At 43.3% G+C, this 15,758-nt stretch overlaps 1 protein-coding gene across 2 annotated transcripts in view; it reads left to right on the forward strand.

Annotated features, from left to right (window-relative positions):
- The window catches only part of PAK2 (p21 (RAC1) activated kinase 2), a 91,059-nt gene that overhangs the window by 9,498 nt on the left and 65,803 nt on the right, over nucleotides 1-15,758 (forward strand). Inside the window, exon 1 of one of the 2 annotated variants that reach the window (XM_030823024.1) lies at nucleotides 6,835-6,854. The exons of the other annotated variant lie outside the window; for it this stretch is intronic. The gene's annotated coding sequence lies outside the window, so the exon portion shown is untranslated. Of the gene's footprint in view, nucleotides 1-6,834; nucleotides 6,855-15,758 lie in introns of those variants that run through there. 2 annotated transcript variants of the gene reach the window in all.

Below are 15,758 nucleotides of genomic sequence, written 5' to 3' on the forward strand. Positions count from 1 at the left end.
TTTTAGGGTGAATAGTATTCCCGTGTATGTATTTACCTTATTTTGCTTGTCCATTTATTCATCAGTAGACACTTGGGTTGCTTCCATATTTTAGGTACTGAGAATAATGATACTATGAACATGGGTGTACAAATACCTCTTTGAGACCTTGTTTTCAGTTATTTCGGGTACATACCCAGAATGGAATTGCTGGGTCATAGGATAATTCTGTGTTTCATTTTTTGAGGAACTACCGTATTGCTTTCCACAGCGCCTGTATCACTTTACGTTTCCACCAGCAGCGCACAGCAGTTCCAGTTTCTCTACGTCCTTTTTAACACAATTGTTGTTAATGGTAGCTATCCTAATGGGTATTAGGTGGTATCACGTTAGTTTTGATTTGCATTTCCCTAGCAATTAGTGGTGTTGAGCATTTTTTCATGTACTTATTGACCATTTGTATATCTTCTTTGAAAAAATGTCTATTCAAGTGCTCGTGTAGGTTTTTGGTGGACGTAAGATTTCAGCTGATTTGGGTGAATACCAAGGAGCATGATTGCTGGAGTGTATGGTAAGAATGTATTTCATTTTGTAAGAAACTGTTCAACTGTCTTCCAAAGTGGCTGTACCATTTTGCATTCCCACCAGCAATGGTTGTGAGGGTTCCTGTTGCTTCATGTCTTTTCCAGCATGTAATATTATCATTGTTTTGGATTTTACCCATTCCAATAGGTAGTAGTGTCTCATTGTTTTCTGTTTTTTGTTTGTTTGTTTTTGAGACAGAGTCTTGCTCTGTTGCCTGGGCTGGAATGCAGTGGCACGATCAACTCACTGCAGCCTCGAGCTCCTAGGCTTAAGCGATCCTCTCACCTCAGCCTCCAGACTCCAGAGTAGCCAGGAGTACAGGTACACTACCATACCTGGCAGTTTTGTTTTTTTTTTTTTTTTTTTTTTGAGACGGAGTCTCGCTCTGTCACCCAGGCTGGAGTGCAGTGGCGCAATCTCGGCTCACTGCAAGCTCCGCCTCCCAGGTTCGCGCCATTCTCCTGCCTCAGCCTCTCCGAGTAGCTGGGACTACAGGCGCCCGCCACCACGCCTGGCTAATTTTGTATTTTTAGTAAGACGGGGTTTCACCGTGGTCTCGATCTCCTGACCTTGTGATCCTCCGCCTCGGCCTCCAAAGTGCTGGATTACAAGCGTGAGCCACCGCCCGCCTTTTTTTTTTTTTTTTTTTTTAAATGGAGTTTCGCTCTTGTTGCCCAGGCTGTTGTGGTGCAATGGCATGATCTGGGCTCACTGCAACCTCCGCCTCCTGGGTTCAAGTGATTCTTGTGCTTTAGCCTCCCAAGTAGCTGGGATTACAGGTGCCTGCCACCACGCCTGGCTAATTTTTTTGTATTTTTTTTTTGTAGAGATGGGGTTTCACCATATTGGCCAGGCTGGTCTCGAACTCCTGACCTCAGGGGATCCATCCACCTCTGCCTCCCAAAGTGCTGGGATTACAGGCATGAGCCACCGTGCCTGGCCTATACCTGGCTAATTTTTAAAATCTTTTTGTAGAGACAGTTCACTCTGTTGCCCAGGCTGGTAGATACTTCTTTTGCAGGTTTTTTTTTCTAAGTCTGGGGCTTAAATTCTCATTCTCCCAACTCTGATGATTTCTGTCATGTTTTGATTCAGTATTATTTGGTACATATGTAAATTCTACACTGCTCAAGATCTTCATTATGAATTATACCTCATCCATGAAAATGATTGTCCTGGACGGTCATGATTTAACATTTTTGCATCTCATATTTTGCTTGTCTTAAATTCCTGTTGTACTTTCTTTTTTGTTCAATAAATTATTCAACATTATCTTTCCTTGCTGTTTTTTGTTGTGTCTTTTTAAAATTGCATGTAGTTTATTTTTGCTTTATTCCAAAGTGAATGCTTAAAACATATTAATGTTTTAAAACATGTTAATGCTTAAAGCATTAAAAATGAATGCTTAAAAGCTAAAATAAAGTGTTTTGTTTTTATGTAAAAAAAAGACCCAAAACATGTTTATTATAATAAATGCTTTCTGGTATGTTTCTGTTACTTTATTTAATGCTTTTTGTTTTTTAATGATTAATTGTTGCTTTTTTTAATTGTTGTAAAATACATGTAACATAAAATTACCATCTTAAAACATTCTAAAGTGTACACTTCTTTGGCATTAAGTACTCACATTGTGGTACAACTTTCCCCACCATATATCTTCAGAATTTTTTTCATCTTCCCCAACTGAAACTCGGTACTAATTAAACGCTTAACTCCCCCTCATTCCCTACCTCCAACCCCTAGTAGCCTATCTCTAATCTATTTTTTGTCTCAATGAACTTGCCTCTTCTGGATATTTCTTATAACTGGAATCATGCAATGTTTGTCCTTTTGTGTCTCGCTCATTATTTCATGTAGCGCAGTATTTTCAGGGTTCATCCATTTAGTAGCATATAATATAGGTTGAGCATCGCTAATCTGAAAATCCAAAATCTGAAATGCTCCAAATTCCAACACTTTTTGAGTGCTGACATGACATCACAAGTGGAAAATTCCATATATAAGTACTTAATGCAAACTGTGTTTCATGCACAAAATTATTTAAAATATTGGCCAAGTGCAGTGGCTCACTCCTGTAATCCTAGCACTTTGGGAAGGCAAGGTGGGTAGATTGCTTGGGTAGATTGCCAGGAATTCAAGACCAGCCTGGCCAATATGGTAAAACCCCATCTCTACTAAAAATAGAAAAATTAGCTGGCGTGGTGGTGCGCACCTGTAATCCCAGCTACTCGGGAGGCTGAGGCATGAGAATCTCTTGAACCCAGAAGGCGGAGGTTGCAGTGAGCCCAGATCACACCACTGCACTCCAGCCTGGGTGACAGAGCGAGACTGTCCCCCCAAAAAACACACAAATAATTACCTTTAGGCTATATATAAAGGGCATTTATGAAACACAAATGAATTTCTTTCTTTCTTTTTTTTGAGACCATTTCCCTCTTGTTGCCCAGGTTGGAGTGCAATGGTGCAGTCTCAGCTCACTGCAACGTCCGCCTCCCAGGTTCAAGTGATTCTCCTGCCTCAGCCTCCCGAGTAGCTGGGATTACAGGCGCATGCCACCACTCTTGGCTAATTTTTGTATTTTTAGTAGAGATGGGGTTTCGCCATGTTGGCCAGGCTGGTCTCGAACACTTGACCTCAGGTGATCTGCCTGCCTTGGCCTCCCAAAGTGCTGGGATTACAGGTGTAAGCCACTGCACCCAGCCACAAGTGAATTTCATATTTAGACTTGGGTCTCATCCCCAACATGTCTCATTATGTATATGCAAATATTCCAGTATTAGAAATCTGAAACAGTTCTGGCCCCAGGCATTTTGCATTTTGGATAAGGGATACTCAACCTATAGTACTTAATTCCTTTTTAAGGGTGAGTAATAGTCCATTCTACGTATTACACCACTTTTGTTTATCTGTTCACCTATCAATGTTTCAATGTTTTCTATTTTTGCTTTGTAAATTGTATTTGGTTTGCTTTTATCTCAGATATTTGGAATGTATACATCCTGTTTTTAAAGTATATTAGCTTAAGTGAATTCGAGTCTAAATCTAAATTGAAAAAAAATTTTCTGATCTGTAAGCCTGAAAAAGAAAATTGTTTTGACTCTTCCTATATCTGAAGATTATAAGATTTTTTTCTCTTAACCCTTTCTCACTTTATCCTCCTTTCACCTCCATGGTGAGCTTGGGACACAGAATATTGTTACTGTATTTTTTGTATATTTCATGTTTCTAATTCTATCTTCTTTTGGTAATTTTGTTTTATTTATTTGTTTGTTCGAGACAGAGTCTTACTCTGTTGCCCAGGTGGGAGTGCATTGGCGCGATCTCGGCTCACTGCAACCACCTCTTCCCTGGTTCCAGCAATTTTCCTGACCTCAGCCTCCCGAATAGCTGGGATTCCAGGTGTGTACCACCATGCCTGGATAATTTTTATATTTTTAGTAGAGACAGGGTTTTGTCATGTCGGTCTCAAACTCCTGGCCTCAGGTGATCGCCTGCCTTGGCCTCCCAAAGTGCTGGTATTAAACGTGTGAGCCACCACATCTGGCCTATTTATTTTTGAGACAAGGTATCACTCTTGTCCCAAGCTCACCATGGAGGTGAAAAGAGGATAACGTGAGAATGGGTTAAGAGAAAAAAAATTTTGTTTATTTTTATTTTTTATTTTTTTGAGACGGAGTCTCCCTGTGTCACTCAGGCTGGTGTGCAGTGGTGCAATCTGGGTTCACTGCAACTTCCACCTCCCGAGTTCAAGAGATTCTCCTGCCTCAGCCTCCTGAGTAGCTAGGATTACAGGCACCCACCACCACGCCCAGCTAATTTTTGTATTTTTAGTAGAGACGAAGTTTCATCATGTGGGCCAGGATGGTCTCGATCTCCTGACCTCGTGATCCACCCGCCATGGCCTCCCAAAGTGCTGGGATTGCAGGCCTGAGCCACCACGCTGGGCCTGAGAAAAAAATCTTATAATCTTCAGATATAAGAAGGTTGCCCAGTTTGGACTGCAGTGGTGCAACCTCAGCTTGCTGCAGTCTTTCACGCAGTCCTCCTATCTCAGCCGCCTGAGTAGCTGGGACTACAGGCGCATGCCACCACACCCGCCTAATTTCTGGGCTCAAGTGATCCTATCCTCCTGCCCCAGCCTCCCTAAGTGCTGGGATTACAGGTGAGAGCCACCACACCTGGCCTAATTATTTCTTTTATCTCGGTAATTACATTTAGTATTAACACAAGTTACTTAAACCTTATTTATGTGAATTCATTGCTCATTGCCAGCTTTCTCAGTTTTACATTTAAATTCATTAGTCATGTACATCATCTAGTGTACGTTTTCAGGTAGTATTTTCACTAGGAGTACCTGGAAGCCACATTTAATGATTTAGATTGCTAACTTCCCTCAGAAATTCTGTTGATGTTGTTCTGTCGCCTTGCATTAATCATTTTGTTTTTTTCCTGTGCCTGGATGGTGGTAGGAATTTTCCTTTTTCTTTTTTTAAAAATATTTTGACAGATTCTGTCTTGTACATGTTCACTAATGTTGCCTGAAACATTAGTTCCTTATGATCTTTGTACTTGGTGCTCTTTAAAAAAATTTCCAGTAATACTTTTGGTGATTACTTTTGTTTCAGTTGTTCTGTTTCCTTCCTTGAAAACGCATGTAATTATTAGGTTGGCTCACCATTTCTGTCCTCTACGTGAACTGCTCAGAAGTTTGCCCTTTTTTATCACTAGTTTGATTTTTCTTTTTCACTTCTAATGTTGGCTTTATTTCTGCTATTGCAATCTTAATTTCTTAGTATCCTTTTAAAATTGATCTCACTTTTCTTAAATTATCTCATCCTGGTCTCTTCTCTCCATATACTCCCGTTTTGTGTAGTTTGCCAGATTGTGACTGCAAGTTCCTGAAGTAATTTACCTTGTAAGTTAGGTTCTGCTTTTGTGTGAAGGGTAATCTTCCTTGTGGTTTTCTTTTGTTGTTAGGGTCAGTGCTGGATTTCTTACTGGTTATCATTGAGCAGTAACTGTTCTGTCCTATCTGATGTGCGTTTGTCAGAGGTGTGTGGGTTTTACTTGCCTCTGCAGGGGACTGGAGTTCTGATGAAACCACTTCTCAGATGTATTTCCGAGGGATAAATACACAGCTCCCAGCCTGATTTCCAGTGATTAACAGACATTCCTCTTCATATGGTACTCTGGGCTAGGGTAGTAGGATCTTACCCTACCCTGTTTCTGTCTGTGTGAGTCTGAACTGATGTATGAGAGTGGCCCTGATTCCTAGCATGTGCTGCCGTTATGGGTTTTCTGATTCTGATCTTATACCCACAACATAACACTCTCCTTGTTACTTCACTAAACCTCCCAGGAAGCAGTGTGTCCATTCAGGGTTTCCTGCCCTTACGCAGCCCTGCTGGAACCTTACCTGCACACAGGTGCAGACACACACTTCCTGGTTTGCTTTCTGGAATTTGCGCCAGGTAGTCTCCCTGAATGTATGTTGAGAGACCAGAGAAGATAAGGAACTGTGGCTGCCACAAAAACTGCCTCTGTGTAGCAAGGAGTGGCTGACCAATTCTTGATTCTGCCTTGATTCTTCAAAGCCGACTCTGAGTCTCCAAATAAAGGGATGGCTAGTGGAGAGAGACAAGGTATCTTCATATGTTCTTTTAGGCAGATGGTTGAACTTTGTTTTATGAGGCAGAGCATGGCTGGGTCACGAGTCTTTTTGCGGTATGGTTGACCTTAAAGCTAGTTGAAATCCTTCAAAGATCTCATATAAATTGTATTGGTGGAGATTTGGGACAGACTACATTGGAGATTTCTGATTTGATAGCATTATTTACTAGAGTAAACCTGTTCCAATTTTTTGAAACTTAGGTAATCACTTAAGTAGTAACATCAGTCTTGACCTTCATCTTTCAATAAAAGATTTTACCTCAGATTGATAATTTTCACTTTGGTAGTAGGAGAATGGTATCTTGTTCCATTTTGCATCTGTTTGATAAATCTAGTGAGGCTGAAAATTTTTCATATGTCTATGGACCCTCCCTCCCCATTTTTCCATTTTGAATTGCTATTTGGGGTTCATGGCCAAAACTAGGAAAAACTAGACTTCAGAGTGTTTACACATTTCTTCTTCCGACTTTTTTTTTTTTTTTTTTTTTTTTTTTGAGATGGAGTTTGGCTCTTGTTGCCCAGGCTGGAGTGCAATGGCACAATCTTGGCCCTCTGCAACCTCTACCTCCCAGGTTCAAGTGGTTCTCCTGCCTCAGCCTCCTGAGTAGCTGGGATTATAGGTATGTATAATCCCACGCCCAGCTAATTTTGTATTTTTAGTAGAGATGGGGTTTCTCCACGTTGGTCAGGCTGGTCTCGAATTCCTGACCTTAGGTGATCCACCTGCCTCGGCCTCCCAAAGTTTTGGGATTACAGGCGTGAGCCACTGCACCCAGACTTTTTTTTTTTTTTTTTTTTTTTTTGAGACAGAGTCCCACTTTGTTGCCAGCCTGGAGTGCAGTGGCATGATCTTGGCTCACTGCAACCTCCGCCTCCCGGGTTCAGGCCATTCTCCTGCCTCAGCCTCCTTAGTAGCTGGGATTACAGGCGAGCGCCACCATGCCCGGCTAATTTTTGTATTTTCAGTAGAGATGGGGTTTCACTGTGTTGATCTGACTGGTGTTGAACTCTTGACCTCATGATCCATCTGCCTCGGCCTCCCAAAGTGCAGGGATTACAGGTGTGAGCCACTGTACCCGGCCCCTTCTTCCAACTTTTTAAGTAATCTTTCTTGTTGCTGACTTGTTCTGTCCCTGTTCCCTACTGTCAGGCAGTTTTGAAGCATTTTCTGAGCCTCGCCACTTGACTTCCTTTATGCTTTGTCATTGTTTCAGTTTTTTAATGTGGTGATTGAGTGAAAGCCAAGGGGAAGAAGAAAAAGAGAAAAAAGGATCACATTTGAATTACAAAATGCCTTTACACTCCCTGTGTCCTCTGTATACAGATACCTTCCTCTTTTTCTTTGCCTGACAAATTCCTTTTCATCCTTCAAAAAGCAATTCTGGGTTTTTTTTTTTGCCTGATTACTCTCATCTAAATAGGAGCTCTGGGTCCCCCCTTCCAATGCGTTCCACTGGGCCCTGTCAGCAGCTTAACTCATTTCAGAGTAGTCGTTATTTGTGAGCTCCAAACTGAGACTTAACTCTTTGAGGCACTTAATAAATATTTGAATGAATGAATAAATTAGGAGTATTAGAAATAAAATGCTTGGGCCAGGTGCGGTGGCTCATGCCTGTAATCCCAGCACTTTGGGAGGCCGAGGTGGGAGGATCACGAGGTCAGGAGTTCGAGACCAGCCTGCCCAATATGGTGAAACCTTGTCTGTACTAAAAATACAAAAATTAGCCAGGCATGGTGGCACACACCTGTAGTCCCAGCTACTCAGGAGGCTGAGGCAGAAGAATCGCTTGAACCCGGGAGGGAGATTGCAGTGAGCTGAGATTGTGCCACTGCACTCTAGCCTGGGTGACAGAGCAAGACTCCATCTCAAAAAAAAAAAAAAAAAGAAAAGAAAATGCTTATTCCTCAGTGCTGCAAAGAAATAACACTCAACATAAATTTAACTTTCTCAGCAAGGCAATTTTACTTGCTGCAGAAAGGGTGCTCCTCACAGATGTAACAATGGTGACAGCACACCTGAACAAGGGAGGGGAAGGGGTTCTTATTCCTGACACAGGTAGCCCCTATTGTTGTGTCGTTCCCCTGTTGGCTAGGGTTGGACCGCACCATCTAAGCTAATTCCGATTGGCTATTTTAAAGAGACCAGGGGTATGAGCCAGAGTGGCAGGGTGAGTAGTTTAGTGGGAAGGACAGTTAGGAACAGGTAGCTCAAGGTGACTTAGGTCAGAGCAGGTGACCAGGGGTGACTCAGGTCAAAGCAGGTGACTGGGATGAGTCAGGTTGGAGCAGGTGACTGGGGGAACAGATGTGAACTACTGATTAAAACTGGTGGAAAAGGTTGTTTACTGAAACTACACAGAAGTTAAACTTTAAAATGGAGGACAATACTGGTTCTTTGAAGAGAAATCTAGAACTCACTGTATCCAACAGGAGAGATTTACGAAGAGTTTCTGTTATTTTTTCATCCACGTCATTTCCCTGCTTAGTAACTTCTGGTGTGAAAATATCAAAAACAGGTGTCTCTGAGAAGTGGACTTAGGGTTATTCTTTTTTTCTTTTAGACTTTATTCTGGTTTGAGGTTCTTGTGCTCATCATGTACTACTTTTATTACATAAGAATAGAAAAAACTATTAACACCAAACCCCTCAAATTTCCAGCTGCTTCCTATTGCCCAGCACCTGCACCATTCTGGCCCCACTCAGCCTAGTTTTATTTCCCACTGCTCGCTGCCTGTGCCCTGTGATCTCCTTCCTGTTTCATGAGCTGCGTCATACTTACTGTTGCTGTTGCCTGGAATCCCATCTTCTGGTTAGGAAGATGATCTGCTACCGTTAGAGATTGAATAGTGAGAGTTTAGACTAATGAACTGGGGTCTCATCTTGAACATACGGTGCTTAAGGGATGAGGTTTCTGGGTCAGTTTTATCGGTTGTGATGAACAAGGTAAATGGAGCATTTGTCTTAGTTTCTAGAATAGTGACCTTAAAAGAGATAGAATAGTGAATGTATCTTCAAACTTGCCTGGGTCTCCACTAGCCTAAAGAAGAAAAAACCCTTTCGTTCTGATGCTGTCACAGATGAAATCCTTTCATTCACTGATTTATTCATTCAAGAAATAATGACTCATCACCTACTCTGGGCTAAACAGTGTTCAGTGTGATGGTGATGTCATGGTCAACGAGATAGATACTCACTGGGTCCATGCTTGTGGAGTTTATATGTAGTTAGAGAAGACAGGCATTAAAAAAACAAATCCATTGTGATGAATGTTGAGATAAAAGGAAATAAACCAACACTTGTGGCAATGAAGAGGTGTCAGAGGTTTCCTGAGAGAATGACATTTAAGCTAGTACTTAAAGTAGGTGTTTGCCAGGTGGAGGTGGTGGGCAGAAAGTAGAGTCATCAGTTCATTCTGGTTTGTCCACGGCTTTTCTGGTTTTAGCACTAAAAGTCCTGTGTCTGGGGAGGTCATGTGTGAAAGCTTCAGGTGGCAATTAAAGAAACAGTAAGAATAGAAAAAACTTAAAGCCTGAAGAGGGAAAGACTAAAATGAGATGAGTCTAGAAAGTTAGACAGGAGCCTGATGATGCATGCACTATTGGGCTTTACCTTAAGAACCATGAGAAGGTTTTTTTTTTTTTTTTTTTTTTTTGAGACGGAGTCTCACTCTGTCGCCCAGGCTGGAGTGCAGTGGCGCAATCTCGGCTCACTGCAAGCTCCGCCTCCCGGGTTCACGCCATTCTCCTGCCTCAGCCTCTCCAAGTAGCTGGGACTACAGGCGCCCGCCACCACGCCCGGCTAATTTTTTGTATTTTTTTTAGTAGAGACGGGGTTTCACCGTGGTCTCGATCTCCTGACCTCATGATCCACCCACCTCGGCCTCCCAAAGTGCTGGGATTACAGGCGTGAGCCACTGCGCCCGGCCCATGAGAAGGTTTTAAGTAGGAGAATGAAGTGATAGTATTTTTATTTTATTTTATTTTATTTTGAGACAGTGTCTCGCTCCATTGCCCAGGGTGGAGTGCACCCTGGCTCTATCAGGGCTCACAGCAGCCTCCACCTCCTGGTTCGGGCGATTCTGATGCCTCAGCCTCCTGAGTAGCTGGGGCAGCAGGCACTCATGATCACGCCTGGCTGAATTTTATATGTTTTTAGTAGAGACACAGTTTCGTCATGTTGCCCAGGCTGGTCTTGAACTCCTGACCTCAAGTGATCTGGCCACCTCAGTGTCCCAAAGTGCTGGCAGTACAGGTGTGAGCCACCACACCCTTCCAAGGATGTTAATTTCTTAAAAATGGAAAAACTACACATTTTTATTCTCATACTTTTCTGTCACTGGATAGAAATATTACTAGCAGAGTAAATAATCCAGATGCCTGTCATCAGCCTTTTTGTCAGACATGAAGAGTAAGCATAGAAGGTAGGAGGCATGGCTGTGAGGTCGTTGAAGTGATCTTTTCCTGAACACAGCAAATACTATAAATGGTTTTTGTCACCCTCAAAGTAGTCTCATTGAGAGACTGCCTGATTATCCCAGTGATGCTTCCACTCTTCAAATTATTTCTAGAACTCTTTTTTTGCATTGCCCTGGGAGCCTCTGGCGTATTCCTTCAAGTTTCTTCTTCACCAGAGGCAAACTTTTCATCCTTGCCTGTGGCTCGGTTTCAGGTCAATTTCTCTTGCTCTCTGCATCTATGTTTGGCCCAATTCATTTCTTTCTTTTCCTTAAAAATTCCTTAAATTTTAAAAAACAGATACTCATATACAGTAAAATTCATATACAGTAAAATTCACCCTTTAAGGTATTGGGTTTTTTTTTTGTTTTTTTTTTTTTTTTTTTTGAGATAGAGTCTTGCTCTGTCACCCAGGCTGGAGGCTGGAGTGCAGTGGCGTGATCTCGGCTCTCTGCAACCTCTGCCTCCCAGGTTCAAGCGATTCTTCTGCCTCAGCCTCCCGAGTAGCTGGGACTACAGGCGCGCACCACCACGCCCAGCTAATTTTTGTATTTTTAGTAGAGATGGGGTTTCACCATACTGGCCAGGCTGGTCTTGAACTCCTGACCTCATGATCTGCCCGCCTCAGCCTCCCAAAGTGCTGGGATTACAGGTGTGAGCCACTGTGCCCAGCCAGTTAAGTGGGTTTTTAAGTGTGCTCACAAAGTTATACAGCCATCCCCACTATCTAATTACAGAATATTTACATCACCTCAGAGAGAAATACTGCACTGAATAGCAGTCACTCCTTATGTCATCTCCCCGCCGGCCCCAAAAAACCACTAATCTATTTTTTGTCTCATGAATGGAATGCTACAATATGTGGTCTTTCGTGACTGGTTTCTTTGATTTAACACAGTGTTTTCAAGGTCCATCCATGCTGTGGCATCTCTCAGTACTTCATTCCTTTTACAGTCAAATGGTATTCCGCTGTGTGGGTGAAAGAGACAGGGTCTTCTATATTGTCCAGGCTAGTACTGAACTCCTGGGCTCAAGTGATTCTCCTGCCTCAGCCTCCTAAGTAGCTGGAATGGTACACACCTGGGTTATTTTCAGTTTTTTGTTTGTTTGTTTTGAGATAGCGTCTTGCTCTGTTGCCCAGGCTGGAGCGCACTGGCACGATCTCAGCTCACTGCAACCTCCGCCTCCCGGGCTCAAGCAATTCTCCTGCCTCAGCCTCCTGAGTAGCTGGGATTGTAGGTGCCCACCACCACACCCAGCTAATTTCTGTATTTTTAGTAGAGACAGGGTTTCTCCATGTTGGCCAGGCTGGTCTTGAACCCCTGACCTCAGGTGATCTGCCTGCCTCAGCTTCCCAAAGTGCTGGGATTACAGGTGTGAACCACCGCACCCGGACTCTGAGCATAATTTCTTACCTCATTGTTCATATTTCTACAGTGATAAGTAGGCATCATTCATGTGCAGCCGCATTATGGGCCTTTAACCATGACTGGTCTGTGAGTTTGAGGAATTTGAATGCATAAGGATGCATTCTTTTTTTTTTTTTTTTTTTGAGACGGAGTCTCTCTCTGTCGCTCAGGCTGGAGTGCAGTGGTGCAATCTCGGCTCACTGCAAGCTCTGCCTCCCGGGTTCACGCCATTCTCCTGCCTCAGCCTCTCCGAGTAGCTGGGACTACAGGCGCCCGCCACCACGCCTGGCTAACTTTTTGTATTTTTAGTAGAGACAGGGTTTCACCGTGGTCTCGATCTCCTGACCTCGTGATCCGCCTGCCTCGGCCTCCCAAAGTGCTGGGATTACAAGCGTGAGCCACCGTGCCTGGCCCCAGGATGCATTCTTATGCTGTCCAAATTATTTGTGCTTTGCTGGTGAAGATTCTGAAACAAGGTGTGTCATTAGAAAGTGTTTACTTGTTTATAAGGGCCTTAAACTACTGAAGGTGTATAGGATATTTATGAGTCATGATTCAAAGTGTGAGTTTAAATGTTCGTTGGTGCCTCTGTGTTAAAAGCATGTTAGATAGTGTCAGATAGGTTCAGAGATGTATGGAAAGTGTTACCTGCCAGCCAGTTTATAATCTTGTAGAAAAAAGAAAAGTTAGGGCCGGGCACGGTGGCTCACGCCTGTAATCCCAGCACCTGGGGAGGCCGGGGCAGATGGATCACCTGAGATCAGGAGTTCGAGACCAGTCTGACCAACATGGAGAAACCCTGTCTCTACTAAAAATACAAAATTAGCCGGGTGTGGTTGCGCATACCTGTAATCCCAGCTACTCGGTAAGGCTGAGGCAGGAGAACCGCTTTAACCCGGGGGGCAGAGGTTGCAGTGAGCCGAGATCATGCCATTGCACTACAGCCTGGGCAACAAGAGTGAAACTCCGTCCCCCCCAAAAAAAAGAAGAAGAAAAGTTAGAAGCCAGGTGACTGAATTTCAAGGAAGTGTGCAAGTACTATATGGATGGATGGGACTGTATCATTCTCGGTCCAATCAGGAGAGAGAAGCCATACAGTAATTTGAACAAGAAAAAAACACATAATTGACTGACTGTAACAGGGTAATTGAGTAATGAGGGATTAGCCAGTAAAAATAAATAAATAGAGCTCTAAAGAACATTGGAATAGCAAAAGTAAGAAGCAGCTACTACGCCCAAGGCTGAGATAAACCCCCCTCCCCCTGCCTGGGAAAAAGCTCTTCCTTTCCCCAGAGCTGAGATCCAGACCTTATTGGAGAGAGCATGGTTGTAAATCACTGAATGGCAGAGACGTTTCTGCCATTTAACGGTTCTTTGTTGGCCAAAGTTGTTGGACATCTGCCCTTTAGGGTGCCAAAAAGAATTGTTAACTCTGATACAAAACTGCCCAAAAAGAGCATGTGGGGTGGCTCCCTGTTCCAGTAGACTCAGTGCTGCTGGCCACCTTCCCCTATTGGAGTCTGATGCTGGGGGAGCTGCCTGCCCATCAGGAGTCTTGTGACAACTGGAACCAGGAAGCAAAACTCCTTTTCTTCTGTGATGTCTCTCCAGCGCCCTATATCGACAAAGCTTAGCATCATGCCCTGGCAAGGGAAAACTGCTTAAAGGCCTCAGATCCATTTTCAGAATGGACAGAAAGGATGAATTTGGAGTGCAGAGGCACTAGATCAGTAACTGGCAGGAGAATGGTATTAACTGCTGTAGGAGCTCAGAGACGGAGCAGAGGTCACATGACAGTAAAAAGTATTGGAGAGACAGAGCTTATGAGTAGATTTTTTAAATTGAAGATTGCTTACTATTTTCCTTGCAAAATAGTATCTGTGCAAATAGAATATAGGCAAGTTTTGTTGTCTATTTTCTATAGAAAGAAAGGAAAGGCACTGAGATCCACTGTCTACAAAGAGATCTAGTGTGAATTGCTTGATAAAAGGTGTCTGGCCAGGCTCTGTCCCCCAGGCTGGAGTGCAGTGGTGTGGCACGATCACGGCTCACTGCAAGCTCTGCCTCCCGGGTTCATGCCATTCTCCTGCCTCAGCCTCCAGAGTAGCTGGCACTACAGGCGCCTGCCACCGCGCCCGGCTAATTTTTTGTATTTTTAGTAGAGACGGGGTTTCACCATGTTAGCCAGGATGGTCTCGATCTCCTGACCTCATGATTCACCCGCCTTAGCCTCCCAAAGTGCTGGGATTACAGGCATAAGCCACCATGCCTGGCCTTTTTTTTGTTTTGTTTTGTTTTTTGAGACAGGGTCTCACTCTGTCACCCAGGCTGGAGTGCAGTGGCGTGATCTCAGCTCACTGTAACCTTTGCCTCCCGAGTTCAAGCGATTCTTTTGCCTCAGCCTCCTGAGTAGCTGGGATTACAGGCGCCCACCACCACGCTCATCTGATTTTTTTGCATTTTTAGTAGAGACGGGGTTTTGCCATGTTGGCCAGGCTGGGCTGCAACTCCCGGCCTCAAGCAATCCCCCGCCTCCACCTCCTGAGTGACAGATTACAGGTGCGAGCCACCGCATCCAGCCTCCCAAATTTTCTAAAGTAGTTTTGCCAGTTTATACTCCTGCCAGCCGTATATAAGAATTCTCTTTGTGCCGTATTCCTGGTAACACTTGATTTGAATCAGCCTTCTTGTTTTTTGCCAACGTAGAAGGTGTAAAATGGTATCTGCTAGTGGCCTTAATTTACATTTCATTGATGTCTGAGGTTGGACATATTCTTATGTATGTGTTCATTATTTGTCATCACTGTGAGAATGGATAATACAGGTATTTCTCCGTTATATTGGTGGTTAAATAAAGGCACTAAAAGGAAGAGTGATTTGGCTTTCAGTATGCAGCTTGGTAAGTGGCAGTAGTTTATTTGCCTGGACTGGCTAACATTGTTTATTTGAAAAACACATTTTGAGTTTCTATGATGTATATAACACTTTGCTAGGTGCTCCTTGAGAATAAAAAGAGCTATAAAATTAGTATCTTCTTTTTTTTTTTTAGACGGAGTCTTGCTCTGTTGCCCAGGCTGGAGTGCAGTGGCATGATCTCAGCTCACTGCAAGCTCCACCTCCCGGGGTCAAGCGATTCTACCTCAGTCTCCTGAGTAGCTGGAATTACAAGCGAGCGCCACCATGCCCACCTAGTTTTTGTGCTTTTAGTAGAGATGAGGGTTCACCATGCTGGCCAGGTTGGTCTCGAACTCCTGATCTCATGATCCGCCTGCCTTGACCTCCCAAAGTGCTGAGATTACAGACATGAGCCAACGCTCCTGGCCTCTTTTTTGAATTTTAATTTTTATATTTTCTCATCCTCTCAAAAATCAGTACCTTCTCACAAAGAGTAGAGTTCAGCAGAGGAAATATGATACATCATAGTAGCTAATAATAGAGGCATAACCTATAAATAATAGAGCTAATAACCTGGTCATAATCTGGTTAATGAGTGTTTGCTAACTGTGTAATACGTATAATACAAAAAGTTACCATTATAGATACCATAATCTCTAAGATGTAAGGACAGAATCAGTGCCAGTTTACATTCAATTCTGTTCCGTATTTGGTCTTCATTTAATTGTAAATGTAAATAAGGTGCATATGTCGTCTACAAAGCAAA

The sequence above is a fragment of the Nomascus leucogenys genome, chromosome 11, assembly GCF_006542625.1.
Source record: "Nomascus leucogenys isolate Asia chromosome 11, Asia_NLE_v1, whole genome shotgun sequence".
NCBI lineage: Eukaryota > Metazoa > Chordata > Mammalia > Primates > Hylobatidae > Nomascus > Nomascus leucogenys.